The following is a 17,741-nucleotide window of genomic DNA, read 5'->3' as shown; positions in this document are numbered from 1 at the left end:
TTCCCTATCAACACAGTCAGTGTTGATTGCAGAATCTCTCAGTGCTATTGTGTTCTAACTTTGGAAATATGCTTTCCTTGGGCAGAGAATATTGTTAAAAAGTGCACCAATATGCAACAAGTGATTAATGTATTTGTAGTACAATCTTTTGCTGATACTAAGAAATGTAAGTGTTTGTAAGTACATGAAATCGTGCCTGCTTAAAGCAGAGTTCCACCCAAAAGTGGAAGTTCCGCTTTAAGGACATCTCACCCCCTTACATGCCACATTTGGCATGTCATTTTTTTGGGGGAGGGGGAGTGGATACCTACTTTTAACAGATACCCCACTCCCACTTCCCCTTGGGCCACCTAGGTGACTCGAGCAGAAGTTCTCCTCTCCCTCTTCCTCCTTGCAATGTTCTGGGACACGTCACAGGTCCCAGAAGATTGTCCGACCATTGAGGAGGCACAGAGCGACATGCGCAGTGCACACTTGGCTGTGAAGCTGCAAGCTGTCACAGTCGGGTGCCCACACTTGTAATGCCAGCGCTGGGGAGAGGTGGGGGACAGAAGCGAGGGTTAGGACGACCGCATCGCTGGATCCTGGGACAGGAGTATGTGTTTAATAAAAATCAGCAGCTAAACTTTTTGTAGCTACTGACTTTTAATAAACACAAAAACGACTGGAACTCCGCTTTAAGGCTTGGTTCACATACATGTGAATTGCATTTGAACCACATTAGATTAGCATGACATGTGAACCGAACTGGCTTTCTATGTAGCCGGTTCACAAATGTTCGGGCCAGTCACAGTCTGTACATTTTTCAGTCCAGGTCAGGTGCGAATTTAAGTGTCATACACTGTAAAAATTCACACTTGAATCGCACCTGAACCAGTGAACAAAACCACACCAGACTCCTTTTCAAAATCACACTGAAACTGAGGCCGGACATATATGAACCGAGGCTTATAGAAAGAATTGACAGTTTGATTTTCTTGTCCAAAATGACCAGGGATAACAGGGTATGATCTAAGAAAATTGAAATGTATGCAGCTGTCACATCACTGATACTGTAGTGTGAGCTGGTCCTTAATCAGGGACCTATCACATCTTGTTTAAATAGGGTAAATCAGCCTAAAAGGTTATTGTTTGTTTCCTAGTTATCATAAAGTATTTATTTAAGTCACCTGTATAATGAGAATTCAGTGGGAGTTATTTGGAGAAATAAGGAGTGCACACTATTTATGTGTATAGACATATGTGTGTATTTGTATACAAGCATGCATTTTGTAAAGCGCTGCACAGACTGTTGGAACTGTATAAATCCTGTATATTTATAATATAATAATGTGTACAGTAAATGTTTATATGTGTGTTGTGTACAAACCACATGTTTTATTTGAAGAGTGTCAATTCCAGAAGAGCATCTCAGCATTTTCATCCACTATGCTGCTGTATATACATATAAGATACTCTCTGAAAATCCTGACCCCGTGTCTGTCAGTATCTTGCAAACAGAAACCAGTGGAAAGCCAAAACAGCAGTGTGTGTGAATTGCTGGCAGTTCAAACAACAGAAGAAAGCTCTGGCCTTGGCATTACTACTGATTGGGAATCCTGAGATCAGGGTGTAACACAGTCGCTTGCCAGCAAGCTGGGCTTCCCTACTGATTCAGGTTTGGCAGTGATATGGCTCTTCACCCTGTTGCCAGCCTAACTGCCAAGGAGACAGGACCAGCTTTATACTTCCTGTGTTCCTCATTGTTCTGGCTGAGGATGGGATGGAGTGTGCCAAGTGCACATTGCCAAGAACTTATTCCAGCATTGGTCAGCTCAGCAAGGGCCAACATCACCTGTGCTACTGACAATCCAAATAGCAGAGACCTTTCAGGATTTTAAAGAACTAGCATCTAATACTGAATACGCAACATACATATGATTTTATCTTGCAATTTTTATACAATTAAAAATAGCAATATGGAAAGAATAACAAGTTATGATCTATACGTAAGAGAAAGCCTGTACTGTGAGAAATGTATTGACTGCTTTTGTCGACCTTCCCTGAATATAGTTGCCTGGTTGCCTTTGCCTCACTCTACATACCAGAAAAATGTATTAATTAAGTGAAGTCAGAATTTCTGTTCTGTATATTTATTCTGGGTCAGTGACTTAGAAACTATTGAAGTCATTATGTTTGTGTGTAAGCTAGGCAACCATCATTTCAGAAGGATAGATCAGCAATGACAGGCTACTAATTCCTCTTGGTACAGGTTTCTTTGAAAGGATACAATACTACCATATGGGTAAAATATTATATATTACTTTTATCACTTTATTATGAAATCACAGATGATTGCATTACAAATGATTTTATTCATGTTTAAACATTAAAAGTTGATGTTGTTCTATTTTGCAGATGCATTTTCTAGATGCTTATCTGGTAAAACTGGATTTTCACTTAAAAGAAGCTTAAGTTTAAAGATACCATTTTAGCAAATGTAATTGCCAGATTTTGAGCTGAATCTGATGAATTATAGAAACATGTTTAAACAGTGATTCCCAGATGGTGGACAGTTTTATACCACAATCAAAATTTGTCCTTTCTGGGTACCACCTGTGCTAATAAAGTGATTGTAAACTCCCTTCTTTTATTTTTTAAAATGACAAACAGGCTTGACATAGGCTACACATACAGGCTTGATCCCGAGGCACACCGCCTGTGTCTATAGACACAGATAGTGCAGCTCGGCCCTACAGCCCCGCTCCCTCTTCACAGGATTTGACTGACAGCAGAGAAAGCCAATAGCTCCTGCTGCTATTAGCCAGGCTTATGAGAGTGAGGAGAAGGGAGAGAGCTGCTATAGATGGACACAACGCTGGATCGAGTGAGGATTCAAGTAAGTATAAGGGGGCATACGGCTATCTAAACATTTTTGCAAGGAATGCATTAAGGTAAAAAATGTCTCGACTTTAGAACCACTTTAACAATTATCACACATACCCCCCACACACATCACCACCATGCAAGCTGAGCATTGTCCTGTTCAGACTGTCTGATAAATCCTGAATCCTGATAGACACAGACACTTCTAGTCTGTTTTCTAAATTAACATTCTTTCTCTAATGCCGCACAGGCATCCAGGAACAGGGAAAGCATATATTCACTAAGCAGTTCTACTGATGCATTTTAAGCCTTGCTAAGTGCCATCTAGACTACTAAGCATGAGTACCACTTGTGCACATCCCACATTACAGAACATGCGGGCTTACGTGTAATATTTACATTCAGTTATGGCTACCAATCAGACTTTATTAAATTCTCTCATCACAACTAGGTTGCCAAAATCCAGTTATTGTTGGTACAGTAGGTAGACTATATTTGTTTTCTAATGTTAGTAGTGGCTTATAACGCCTAAGTGTTTCCCCCACTTCTGCATTCTTAGTCTTGTGCTCTAGAACTTCTTAGCATTACAGGAAGAATAGATTGTCCTCTTGCAAACATTCAACTTTTTGGTGGTTGTTGAAGAAGGCTATAGGCCATGACCTGTTGTTTTTCATCGTTCATAGTACTCTCATTTGTAATGATTCGTTAGGGTCTGTACAGGTCCGGCTTACAGCTGTGCTTCCTAGGTCAAGGCATATAGGTACATAAATAAACTTTTCAAGTAAGGGCAGACCATACATTAAGATCACTACGTAGAAGGCAACTTGCTGGCCCTATCAACAGTGGGAGAACTTAATTGATAGTATCAGGTGGTGGTAGTTTATTTGATACAAAAGGAAGTGATATAAGAGAAGTAAAAAGGTATATGAATCAGAGAAAATGAGTAGATACAAGGTGAGGACAGGTAAAGAAGAGATGGCACCATAGCAGTAATGTGTACAGATGTATATGGCAACAGTTATAGGCAGCTTCAGACTTTGTTTTTTGCTTCTACCGTCTGTGACCATTGCTGCTTTTAATTAGTCTAACAGAAAATACCGATGAGTAGCAATGGTAATATATTTAAACTAATGTTGCATACAAATTGAGTGGAATCAGAATAGATGTGAACTGACTGGTTATCAAGTTATATTCTCTGGCCTCTGTGGCATTTGAGGTTAGAAATACAAGTGGTGTATATGTCCTGTATCTCTTTCCTTGGGATTAAGCCACAAATATGTCCTAAAATAGGACTTAGTCAGAAGGCTTAAGTGAAACATTGGTTAATGTGAGAGCTATTGCATAAATGTCTTGTTGTAAGTAAATGTATGTGTTTAATTATGTATATTCTTGTTTCAACAGTATGTATTATTAATGCTACTGAATTTAAAGTGTATGCACAGCCAAAACTTTTTTCTAGTTTCCAATAGAGTTGGGAAGGATTCAAACTTCTGTCAGGTTTTCCCTGCTATCTGCAGCTCTGTTGAGAAGATTTACCCTCACTTCCTGTCCTGCTGACAACGTTTTTACCAGACAGGAAGCAAGGGGAAATCTGCAGCAGGGACACGAGCAAAAATAAAACCCTGCCAGGGGTTCTAGCCTATTTGCATTCTACCAAATAAAAGCATTTCTGTTTGTGTTAATGTTGATGAGTTCCCCTCACTTTCTGCCTTGTAAAATGTCAGGAGAACAGGAAGTGAGGATACATCTCTCTGAAAGAGACCCGTATAGTGGAAAATCCAAAAGGGGTTCTGACCATTTCTATTCTATCCAAAACAGGGAAACAAGGTTTTAGCTGGACATACACTTCATTGTTTTGGTTTATTTGATTTAATGTTAAATGGTGCCTGAATAAAAATAGTTTATTGTAGAACACCGCACAATTAGCAAGCAGAGGTTGGGACTGTCAGTTATATTTGTTTTAACTGTTCAGTTTCAGTTTTTTTTCCTGTTTGTGCACTTATTTTATTTTAACGTTCTAAATAAAAATGAATAGGCGGAGGTCATGGGTACTAGATATTACTTTATTGGAAGCGTTCAGGAGCAGGGACCTCCTAACCCTCTTGTCTTGAATCCTATTGTATTTTGCAAAGAGCCGCACAAACTGTTGGCGCTATATAAATCCTGCATATTATTAACAATAATAATATCCTTCTGAATGGAACCTAAGCAAGATACTGGAAAGAGAAACAGGGTTGATTGAGAACTACATTATATCTAGTCATCTTTGCTTTATTGGCCTGAAAAGTTGATACAGATCACTCTATTTGTTCTTTGCAAAATCAACTGTATCATACAGTATGGAATGAGTGCAAAAGGATCCAAAGGGCTGCACACTTAAAAATTGCATCCACTTATTAATAATCTTCAAAACGCCATATACAGTAATCATAGACAACTTGAGAGAAAGGAAACACAGTCAACGCATTGCACATTGCTAGTGCTTATTCATGAGAAGTCATAGTCATGGATAAGCACTAGCAGCGCAAAACATGTTGGCAGTGTTTTCTTGCTCCCATGGTGTCTATGTTCGCTGTATATGGCATTTTAAAGATTATCAATAAAGTGAATGTACTGTAGTTTTGAAGTGTGCAGCCCTTTGGATCTTTTTGCACTTGCATATGGCTGGATGAGTGGTGTTTGCCCATGAATACACAGGAGGTGACCCATCTGGAGCAGCAGCATACATATTTAATCTGTATCATGCAGTAGTATTTCTCCTTATGTGTCCACTTTTTTGCAGAGGTCTCCAAAAATGTTAGTACAATGGCCATATTGTAAACTTCCTCTGCAGACATTTACCTATAGGTAAGCCTATAATAAGGTACCTTATAGGTATAGGTACTACCTTCAGGTAGTGTAAATATTTCCTAACGTGCGCCGTTTAGGAGATATTTACATTACATGCAGCCAGTGACATCACTGGCGCATGCGCTCTGAAGGAAGGGCCACGGGTGCCGTTCTTTCCGAGCCCTGTGCTGTGAGCGATGGCTCCTGCGGGCATGCGCTGGAGTGACGTCAATGCGGCTCTGGCCACACACAGCCCTGGAGCCCGTGAACCCGGAAGAAACCTTAGGGGAAGATGTCAGCCGTCTCAGCAGTGTGCGGGCGCCGCTGCGGGGGCTTCGTTCTAAGGTAAGTTTGCATGTTCTCCCTGTGTCTGCGTGGGTTTCCTCCGGGTACTCCGGTTTCCTCCCACACTCCAAAGACATGCTGGTAGAATAATTGGATCCTGTCTAAATTGTCCCTAGTATGTATGAATGTGAGTTAGGGACCTTAGATTGTAAGCTCCTTGAGGGTAGGGACTGATGTGAATGTACAATGTATATGTAAAGCGCTGCGTAAATTGACGGTGCTATATAAGTACCTAAAATAAATAAATAAAATAAATAAGGTAAGTATTTTAAAATGAGCTGGTATGTGATGTAGTGTTTATTTTTTTATTTTTTTTTCTTAAAGCGTTTGCAACCTCTTTAAACAAATTAATTTGTTTTGCTTGACATTTTTTGTAATTGAAATGATATAATTTAGGACAGAAAAAACTTAAGTGAACAAAGCAAAGACATTCCAAATAAACTTGAACTCATCAGAGTTCTAGTCAGAGCCCTCTTACTGTATATCATAATCCCCATCAGAGTCCCCCTTACATTGGAGTCCTTCATACATCAGAGTACCCCTTATATCAGAGCTCCCATCAGTGCCCTCTGAAATCATTATTTACATCAGGGTCCCCATCAGAGGGCTGGATAAAATCTCGCAGAGGGCCGGATCAGGTCCATGGGCCATAGTTTGGAGACTTTTGCCTTAGTAAAGGATATTCAAAACAAAAATGACTAGATGGACATATCACATTTATCTGCATGCCACAGTTATTAAAAAGTACATAACATCACGTTTAACCATATATGACACAGTCAACAGGTTGGACAAAGCATAATATAAAGGTGGCCATAGATGGAAAGATATCTCTTCAGAAAAGATTGTCAGAAAACATGGTTATGCACCTTCTTCAACCTACCTTGTGACTGAGCAGACAAGTTTAAGTGGTTCACACACAGTAATCACTTTCCCTTTTCAGAACGTCATCTGTCCCATAGGGATTTTTCAGCAAGTGCTCATTACCCCTCCCTGGTAACTCCTGCATGGGTTCTGGCCATTGAAAACCATGTCAGAATCAGGAGCATTACTTGCATGAATCGGTCTGTGTATGGCAACGATTTAAGTATAATGTAAATAGAACAATATGTAACAATATTGTAAAATGACTGTGCTTAATTACAGAACAGCTGTGCTCTACATTGAGAGCTGAGTACTGAAGGGCACTACTGTATACAAATGTTTGTTACAGATGTCTCTTAGCAGCTTCTTGTGGTTTCAGTTAACATCATAGGCAGGGGAAGAAAAAAGAAGAAAAAAAGCTGTAATCTGCTTTTTTCCCCAGTGCATTTACAGCACGTACTTGTGGAAATAGGAAAGCAAAAACGAAGGAATCACATACAGTATCTCACAAAAGTGAGTACACCCCTCACATTTTTGTAAATATCTTATTATATGTTTTCATTTGACAAAACTGAAGAAATCACACTTTTCTACAATGTAAAGTAGTGAGTGTACAGCTTTAATAACAATGTAGATTTGCTGTCCCCTCAAAATAACTCAACACACAGCCATTAATGTCTAAACCTCTGGCAACAAAAGTGAGTACACCCCTAAGTGAAAATGTCCAAATTAGGCCCAAAGTATCAATATTTTGTGAGGCCACCATTATTTTCCAGCACTGCCTTAACCCTCTTGGGCATGGAGTTCACCAGAGCTTCACAGGTTGCCACTGGAGTCCTCTTCCACTCCTCCATGATGACATCACGGAGCTGGTGGATGTTAGAGACCACCTTCCGTTTGAGGATGCCCCACAGATGCTCAATAGGGTTTAGGTCTAGGGAGATATGCTTGGCCAGTCCATCACCTTTACCCTCAGCTTCTTTAGCAAGGCAGTGGTCATCTTGGAGGTGTGTTTGGGGTTGTTATGTTGGAATACTGCCCTGTGGCCCAGTCTCCGAAGGGAGGGGATCATGCTCTGCTTCAGTATGTCACAGTACATGTTGGCATTCATGGTTCCCTCAATGAACTGTAGCTCCCCAGTGCCGGCAGCACTCATACAGCCCCAGACCATGACACTCCCACCACCATGCTTGACTGTAGGCAAGACACACTTGTCTTTGTACTCCTCACCTGGTTGCCGCCACACACACTTGACACCATCTGAACCAAATAAGTTTATTATGGTCTCATCTGACCACAGGACACGGTTCCAGTGATCCATGTCCTTAGTCTGCTTTTCTTCAGCAAACTGTTTGCGTGCTGCCTTGTGAATCTTTAGAAGAGGCTTCCTTCTGGGACGACAGCCATGCAGACCAATTTAATGCAGTGTGTGGCGTATGGTCTGAGTACTGACAGGCTGACCCCCATCAACCTCTGCAGCAATGCTGGCAACACTAATACGTCTATTTCCTAAAGACAACCTCAAGCTATGATGCTGAGCACGTGCACTCAACTTCTTTAGTCGACCAATGCAAGGCCTGTTCTGAGTGGAACCTGTCCTGTTAAACCGATGTATGGTCTTGGCCACCATGCTGCAGCTTGGTTTCAGGGTCTTGGCAATCTTCTCATAGCCTAGGCCATATTTTTTTCAGATTTTCAGAGAGTTTTTTGCCATGAGGTGCCATGTTGAACTTCCAGTGACCAGTATGAGAGAGTGAGAGAGTGAGTGATAACACCAAATTTAACACACCTACTCCACATTCACACCTGAGACCTTGTAACACTAACGAGTCACATGTTCCCAGGGAGGGAAAATGACTAATTGGGCCCAATGTGGACATTTTCACTTAGGAGTGTACTCACTTTTGTTGCCAGCAGTTTAGACTATGTGTTATTTTGAGGGGACAGCAAATTTACACTGTTATACAAGCTACTTTACATTGTAGCAAAGTGACATTTCTTCAGTGTTGTCCCATGAAAAGATAGAATAAAATATTTACAAGGGATTACCTCCAACATTACAACTCCTTTCCATCAGGAGTCATTTGTTTGTGCTTTTTATTAGTTACATACATGGGGACATTATGGGCTTGATCACACTAGTAATGTTGGGCAATGCAATTTGTCTTATGCCCTATGGTTTCAGTTCCCACCAATGTACTACTTTGGTGTGTTCAGAAGAAAAATAGGACATTTCGCTTTTTTGTGCAGCACAGAATGTTCTGACCTGCTGTATTGCATAGTATTACCATAAAGTAAAACAAAGGGAAAAAATAGGTTTAATAAAGAGACTGGAACACATGTACAAAATGCATTGCTGTGCAGAGCAACCTAAAAACACATACCAGCTTGTGCACGTTAAGCATGCACTAACATGTGCTATGGTGTGAGCAAGCCCTAATAGATTGATTTTTTTGTAAGTCTGGCACTACAGATTTGCATTTGGTGTCGTTTACATTGACATGTTAAAAAAAAAAAAAACACATTTTGAAATTGTAGACAAAAAACACAGGTGACTGTTTTTCCTGGTGCTGCAGTATTGGGGATTTTTATGGCAAAGCAGTGGTTTGTTAATGCATTTTTGGCAGTTCTTTACCCTTCACTGACACATCAAATTTAGGAGCCAATGTCCACTCACTATAATTCATGTGAGCACATTTCCATACCACTAAGGTATCTTTAAAATATAAACTTTAGTGTATGAGACAGATGCAGCCACTTTAGTGCAAGATAGTGCATGCTAGAGAATGTCCAGCTGCCTATTCATTTGTGTTAATACTGTTTTTAGCTGTTTTTTTATTTCATGCCCTTTTTCAATGGATACCCATAACAATGCATGAAAAATGTGCTTCAATATGTATCAACATCCGTTAACACTATAATAATGCACTCACATTGGTGTGAAGGAGCTTTTTCACAGGCAATGAGCTTTGGCTGCCTAACCCACAATTATCCCTGCACACGAGGCCCTTATGGGGTCAGGAGGATATTTTTTCCTACTTAGGCAAATTGGAACATGGTTTAAAGTGGATGTAAACCCTTACATATACACAGTGAAGTTACTAGCCTCAGGTGATACACAGAGATGAACAACTCCTCCTACATAAGTTGTACCTGTTTATCTGCTGCCCTCTCTTCTCTACAGCCATTCATAGTGCACAATTTATACAGCTTGTTTGACTTTCAAAAAGCAGGTTGCATTTTTCAGGGTTCAGTGAGAGCTGATTGGACATGAGGCACACCTACCCTTCACACAGCACACAAGAACAGAGCTGCGGCTGTCAAACATAGCCAAGATCATCATACTGAAAACTTGAAATGCTTGAATGCCAGAACTATATTTTTGTAAAGCAGGCTAAAAATATTATATTCATAGCAATGCTATAATAGCCATTGTGTTGAAATTCTGTAAGTTGCTGAGCATCCAATCCTAGTAAAGGAACAGAAATAGTAAAGGAACAAAAAAGATGAGGATGAACCTTCACATACACACACACACCACTTACTGTATGATGTGTTTTCCCATAGAGGCTTATTGTGAAATACAGTTTGTAAATGCTAAGGAACATGCTGTCAAACTAGTATAATCAGCTGTCTGACGTACACATAACTTAAACAATAGCCTATTAAAATTGGAAAGGCAAGCCGTTTAAGGTCATCTCAACCTAAATGAATAGCACCACAAAGCATGACAGTGTTTTAAGCTTCAGCAAATCAAACATCTCTCAGTGAAAAGGCAAAGCTCACTTATAAAAAATAGCAGAACATGCTGCATAATGCATGAGATTGTGTTTCTGCAGATTATATAGCATCATCGGAGTAAAAATGAAAGCTGTACCAAACTTAAGTCACCTGTTTCTAATATCTTGGCTACAAAATGAGGGCGTGAATTGGATATGGAAATAAAAAAAGGGGAGAAGTTTAAATAAAAAATGCATTTGATAAGGTTATACTGGGATGAATTCGTTAACAGCATTTGCGTGTCACAGTTAGTAATTCTGTGCTGCAATGGTTAATCAGGCCTTGGCACCCTCGTCCTCTGTTAATTTGCCACAAGAAAATCTGACTGCATTCCTCCTTTTTGTGCCACCCAGACATCTGGAAAGAGCCTTTATTCCCTGGGAAAAATGGTAGGCAGTGCCAATTCTTATACCCATGGTCTCAGTGTCTGTCTCAGGCTGCACATTTCTGTCCTTCTGGGCACTCCTATTCTGCAGCTGTTAAATCCAGCAATGAATGGCTGCCTAGCGAAGGCAGATGGTTTCCTCCCTCTGTGCCCTTCCCTCAGCACGTACACGGACACACATGCAGGCTCACTTCCACAGCTGACAGTTCTGTCATTCTAGAAACTGGCAGGTGGAGATGCCCAGGCCACAATGAATCTTGGTCTGTGTACTTAAACTACTGATCAAGCACGGCATCCGTGCCCAGGCTTGGCTAAGATATGACAGTGCTCAGTCATACCTATAATACTTAACTAATTGTGTTTGATCTGAAATTAAATCATCTGTTATCCACGGTGTGCATGTGTGTGTGTACAGATGTGAAAATTTTATCTGATCTTTGGCTGTAGGCATGCAAATTTCCATTTTAGTATTAACCTTATAATTATAGCTTACACTCTTGTGTGTTTGGTTTGTGTACATAATGATCTTCGTTACTGATACATCAGACTTGTCTGTAAAGTTTTTTTATAAAGGAAATATTTTTCTTCCTGTATTATGCCTAATCAATGATATACTGTGTATATATATATATATATATATATATATATATATATATATATAGATAGATAGATAGATAGATAGATCGATCGATCGATCGATCGATCTATCTATCTATAGATTCTATGGCATAAATATATATATATAGATCTATATATATATAGATCTATATATGTATATAGATCTATATATATATAGATCTATATATATAGATCTATATATATATATATATATGTGTGTATATATATATATATATATATATATATATATATATATATATATATATATATATATATACAGTATATGCCATAGAATCCAGATTGGAGGTTTGTACATGAGCAATGGATTCCGTCATCAAAAAGTTGTTCAAGTACATGTGAAATAAAGACAAGTGAGTCATAAAAACAAGATCTACTTTTATGTTGGTAAGGGTTTTAACAGAGTGTTTTATATTTAGATAATAAGACAAACTCCTCTTTTCTTCTCCAGATAATAGTTGTGCACAAATTAGCCATTGATTATTTTGGTTACTTTGAAAATTCTTTATAAACCCTGATCAGAAAATGTGTTCCAAGGGCCTGTTATATTTTCTGGTTATTATTAACATCAACTACCATGAAGGTTATTATTAACATCAACTACCATGAACACAAAGTATATGATAGACAGTAAACCTGATATAATAATTATTGGTGTAATGAAATAGAAAGAAAAACAAATATTTGAATGACAACCGAGCTAGCCCTCCACGGGCCTGGAAGAATGTGTCTGCTGCTGTGCCTCTGTACTACTTTTATATATATATATATATATATATATATATATATATATATATATATATATATATATATATAATTCAAGTGACCTTGAATTATAATGCAGATAAAAATATAATGCAGGTGTGAACAGTCTATGTAGATTTGCCGCAGAAGGATAAATGTTTCAGTCAGAACATTAGGCAGTGAGACATTAGACATATCCTCACAGATGTAACATTAATTCCTTCTCTTTAATTAAAGGGATACAGAATTCAAAGGCAGATGGATTTCGCCACTGGCAAAAAAAAAACAGTGACCATGCACCCTTCCCATTCCCAGAATGCCTCAGTTTTTTGCTAGGGTCCTAAGAGGGTGGACGTCTTTTCTCTATATCTACTAGCTGATTATTTCCTTTCTTCCTCAAGGAAACATTTTGTTCTTCAATCAACATTTTCCTACACTCTGCTTGAGCTTATCTTTACGCATCTGGATGGGTGTATTCTTAGCAATAGTTTTGGAGACTGCACCTGGACCTGTTGGATGGGACGATTGTGGGGCTAGCCTGGGATGTGTCTTAGGGTACTGGGTCTTAAACTATGGTACTTTCCAGATCTGACTGTACTGTGGTAGTTAGCCGCATAGCGCTTTCTAGGTCCAGAACGGTGGCACAGCCTCTGGGGTGACCCAGTCTCTGAAGACTTACTTCTTCAGCTGGTACTGCCTAGCCTGGAGGGAGTGGTCTCTACAAACCAGAGGTGTCCCGTTTCACAGGTAGGGGATGCCAGATGTGGACCCCCCTAGTGTTCAGGTTGGGCAGGTTTGTCTCCAGGTACAGAAATCCTCTGGCAGAAGCTGTGGATGCTCCAGTGCCTCTGTGGGATCAGTAGAACCTAAACTATGCCCTTCCTCCCATGAAACTGCTTCCTTGTCTGCTCCACGGGATCAGGATACGGGGAATTCTGGTGATACCCATGCTCCATATTGGCCCAGTTAGACACGGTACACCAGTTTGATCAAACTTCTGGCAGATGCTCCATTGGCTTTTCCAGATCATCAAGACCTTCTGTTTCAAGGGACGGTTTATCGCCCTGCTTCAAGATTGCTGTTTTTATTGGCATGGCTGTTGAATCACAAGTCTTGAGGGACAAGGGTATCTCCTGCATTCCTACAGTTTTAAAAACCAGGAAGTCTGCTTTCTGCAAGGTCTACCATCACATATGGAAAGCATACTTCTCAAATATGAGGACACAAACTTTCATCCCAGGAATTTTTCTGTGGGACAAATCTTCACCTTTTTACAATCGGGCCTGGATCAACAGTTGAGTTTCTGAGTACCATCAAGGGCCAGATTTCGGCACCTGTGATCTTGTTCCAAAGACGGGCAGGTTCACATTCTTGATTAAGACTATTTTTCACAATGTCTCTCATGTAGCTACCCTGTGTGTTCACCAGTTTCTCTCTGGAATCTCAGTTTGGTTCTTTCAGCTCTTCAAAAACTGCCTTTTGAACCTATCAGGGATATTGGCCTAAACACTTTTTCTCACAAAGTTGCATTCCTTCTCGCTATCACCTCTTTGAGGCATGTTTCTGAGCTGGTGGTCTTGTCTTTCAAAGAACCCTTTTTGGTACCACATAAGGATGCGGTGTTGTTGAGGCCCAGAGCCCCCTTCCTTCCCAAGGTTATTTCAACATTTCACCCCAATCAGAACACTATTTTATGTCTTTCTGTCCAACTGCAATGCATCAGAAGCAGATTTTTCTACATTGTATGGTTGTAATCTGTGCTGTGTGTGTTTATCTTGCAGCAAATGCTTCCATTAGAAAGACAGACTTTCTGTTTGTCATTCCTGATGGAAACCTGCTTCTCTCTTCACCATTGCTCAGTGTTTCAGACAGCTCATCATCCAAGCTTGTGGTCTTAAATCCTTTCTTGTTGAGGCAAACTGTACTGTGTGAGTACTTCTTGGGATTTTTGCCATCGGGCTACTATTTCCCAGGTTTGCAAGGCTGCACTTAGTCTTCTGTTAAAACATTCTCTAAACTTTACCAGATGGACAATCATCTGAAGCCAGCTTGGGGCAAATGGTCATTTAGGTGGCTTTTTGAGCTACGTGCAGCCCTAAGTTTTATTTTGTTGCTGTTGCCCATACCCCAGTTTGACTGCTTTTGAATATGCCAGTTGGCTCTAAACCACGTGTCTTTCAATGAACAAGAAAAAAAAATAAATTTTTGTACTAGTTTTTTTCTTGGAGTCTATTGCAAGATACAGGTCCCACCCACTGTGTATATTATCTCCTCAAAGTATTGCTTGTCTACAAAACTGAGGCATGCTGGAAGTTGACGGGTTTTCCTGACTGATCAGTGTTTTTTCTTGTGTGCCAGTGTCCAAATCCTCCAGTAGGCAGCAGTATAACTCAATCCTGTGTCTTTCAATGAACTCAAAGAAACACATTTCAATAGATTAAGTACAATAATCCTATTATTCCTCCAAAAACACTCAACGCAAAGGTGTTGCAAATGTGTGTTTAAAGTTTAGTTTCTTGTGTTGGAAAGTTCCCTCTTGTGATAAGGATTGCTTCCTGTGATCCAAAGCACGCCTTAAAACACATTAACACAAGCCCATTTGTTGTAAATTAAGCTAACATTGTTTGTAACGCTTGCTTTTATTGGTTTCTTGTGACCAGCCCACTTAAAGCAGTATTAAATCCAAAAGCATATTTATTGTATTGTAGCATACCAATTCTTATGCCCTGTACACACGGTCGGACATTGATCGGACATTCCGACAACAAAATCCATGGATTTTTTCCGACGGATGTTGGCTCAAACTTGTCTTGCATACACACGGTCACACAAAGTTGTCGGAAAATCCAATTGTTCTAAACGTGGTGACGTAAAACACGTACGTCGGGACTATAAACGGGGCAGTAGCCAATAGCTTTCATCTCTTAATTTATTCTGAGCATGAGTGGAACTTTGTGCGTCGGATTTGTGTACACACGATCAGAATTTCCGACAACGGATTTGGTTGTTGGAAAATTTTATAGCCAGCTCTCAAACTTTGTGTGTCGGAAATTACGATGGAAAATGTGTGATGGAGCCTACACACGGTCGGAATTTCCGACAACAAGGTCCTATCACACATTTTCCGTCGGAAAATCCGACCGTGTGTACAGGGCATTAGATGTGATGGTTACACGTGTTTTCTTTTTTAGGATTTCTTTCTTTTATTTTCACTTGGTAATCCTGCCAATAAGTCTGTCGGTTTTCAACAGAACATGCTCTCATGCAAATGTAGCATTTACAGTGTTGAGACAAACCATTTACTACTGTCAGGGGTGTTGTCAGGGGTGTTTACGATGATCAACTTTTATTTATCCGTGTAAACCTTTATCCCAAAAGAAAAAAACAGTTTTCTATAATTGTTTGTGTACTGCAGTGTGAGCTCTAGTTTGGTTTCAGTTTGTTAGTGTATCTAAATCTGCTAGTACGTCTAACACTTCCCTCCCCCAAGACTGACAATGCTGATGTCTAAAGTTGCCCCTGTGGTCCTTCATCCAGAGCAGAGGCACTCTAATACAGGAGGTGTGTTACTGACCAAATCACCAGGTGAAAACAGAGGAAAAAAGCTTAAAAATATAAACTAATGCAGACACCATATCTAATGATTGGTAAGCTGCAATATATTACATTTTTTGGTTTTGGGTTTATTAGTAATTTAATGTGCTTGCAATACTTGTTACTTCCAATAATCTGTTTTGGGAAGTGAGACATTGTTTAGCATTTCTCAGACTCCTGATTGATTCTGAATTGTCACATGCATTTTTTAATTGTATTAGTGATAGATAGTATTATGTCAGCTATATGCAATAACTTGTGATAACAAAGTTTGCAGAACTATTTGTTTATTTTTTAGGAAGGGATATAGTATGTCAGCTATATCCCATAACACGATATGGGATAACAAGGGTTGCAGCACTATTTGCTTATTTTTATAGGAAGGTCCTCTTTTTTTCCCATTTTTTAAAATACATTTTCTCATCACCCTATGGGATTGTTATTATCTGTTTGCCTAATATTTTTCCTTATTGAAATAGTGCAAATGCCTCCAGCTACAAAACTTTAACCACCTCAATACAGGGCACTTTCACCCCCTTCCTGCCCAAGCCATTTTTCAGTTTTCAGCGCTGTCGCATTTTGAATGACAATTGCGCGGTCGTGTTACACTGCACCCTAATGAAATTTTTATCATTTTTTCCCCACAAATAGAGCTTTCTTTTGGTGGTATTTGATCACCTCTGCGGTTTTTATTTATTGCGCTATAAACAAAAGAAGAGGGACAATTTTGAAAAAACACAATATTTTTTACTTTTTTGCTATAATAAATATCCAATTTTTTTTTTTTTTTTAACAAATTTTTTCCTCAGTTTAGGCCGATACGTATTCTTCTACATATTTTTGGTAAAAAAAAATTGCGCTAAGCGTATATTGATTGGTTTGCGCAAAAGTTATAGCGTCTACAAAATAGGGGATAGATTTATAGCATTTTTATTATTTATTTATTTTTTACTAGTAATGGCGGCGATCTGCAATTTTTATTGTGACTGCGATATTGCGGCGGACATATCGGACACTTTTGACACATTTTTGGGACCATTCACATTTATACAGCGATCAATGCTATAAAATTGCATTGATTACTGTGTAAATGTGACTGGCAGGGAAGGGGTTAACACTAGGGGGCGCTCGAGGGGTTAATGTATTACCTAAGGAGGTGATTCTAACTGTGGGGGGAGGGGACTGACTGGGGGAGGTGACCGATCGCTGTCCCTATGTACAAGGGACACGCCATCGGTCTCCTCTCCTCTCTGACAGGACGTGGATCTGTGTTTACATGCACAGATCCACGCTCCTGCTCTGTTACCCGGCAATCGCGGGTGCCCGGCGGACATCGCGGCCGCCGGGCACGCGCACCGGGTCCCGAGCGACGCAGCGCGCCCCCTAGTGGCTCGGAAGGCGAGGACGTCATATGACGTCCTCCCAGAACAATAGAAGCCTCGTCCAGCCGTCATATGACGGTGGGCGGTGGCTTAGCGGTTAAATACAGGCATACCCCACTTTTAAATACACAATTGGTTTTATTTACTAAAGCTGGAAAGTGCAAAATCAGGCTTACTTCTGTATAGAAACCAATGAGCTTCCAGGTTTTATTACTAAAGCTTAATTGAACAAGCTCATTGGTTTCATTGGTTTCTATGCAGATGTGAGCCTGATTTTGCACTTTCCAGCTTTATTAAATAAAACACATTGTGTACTT

The 17,741-nt window shown here is 39.8% G+C and overlaps 1 protein-coding gene across 11 annotated transcripts in view; it reads left to right on the top strand.

Annotated features, from left to right (window-relative positions):
- The window catches only part of NFIB (nuclear factor I B), a 595,118-nt gene that overhangs the window by 430,602 nt on the left and 146,775 nt on the right, over window positions 1-17,741 (top strand). The window lies entirely within an intron of this gene.

This window comes from Aquarana catesbeiana, linkage group LG01 (genome assembly GCF_042186555.1).
Source record: "Aquarana catesbeiana isolate 2022-GZ linkage group LG01, ASM4218655v1, whole genome shotgun sequence".
Lineage (NCBI taxonomy): Eukaryota > Metazoa > Chordata > Amphibia > Anura > Ranidae > Aquarana > Aquarana catesbeiana.
Note: the sequence above shows the minus strand (reverse complement) of the source record. Positions and strands in the feature narration are given on the sequence as shown.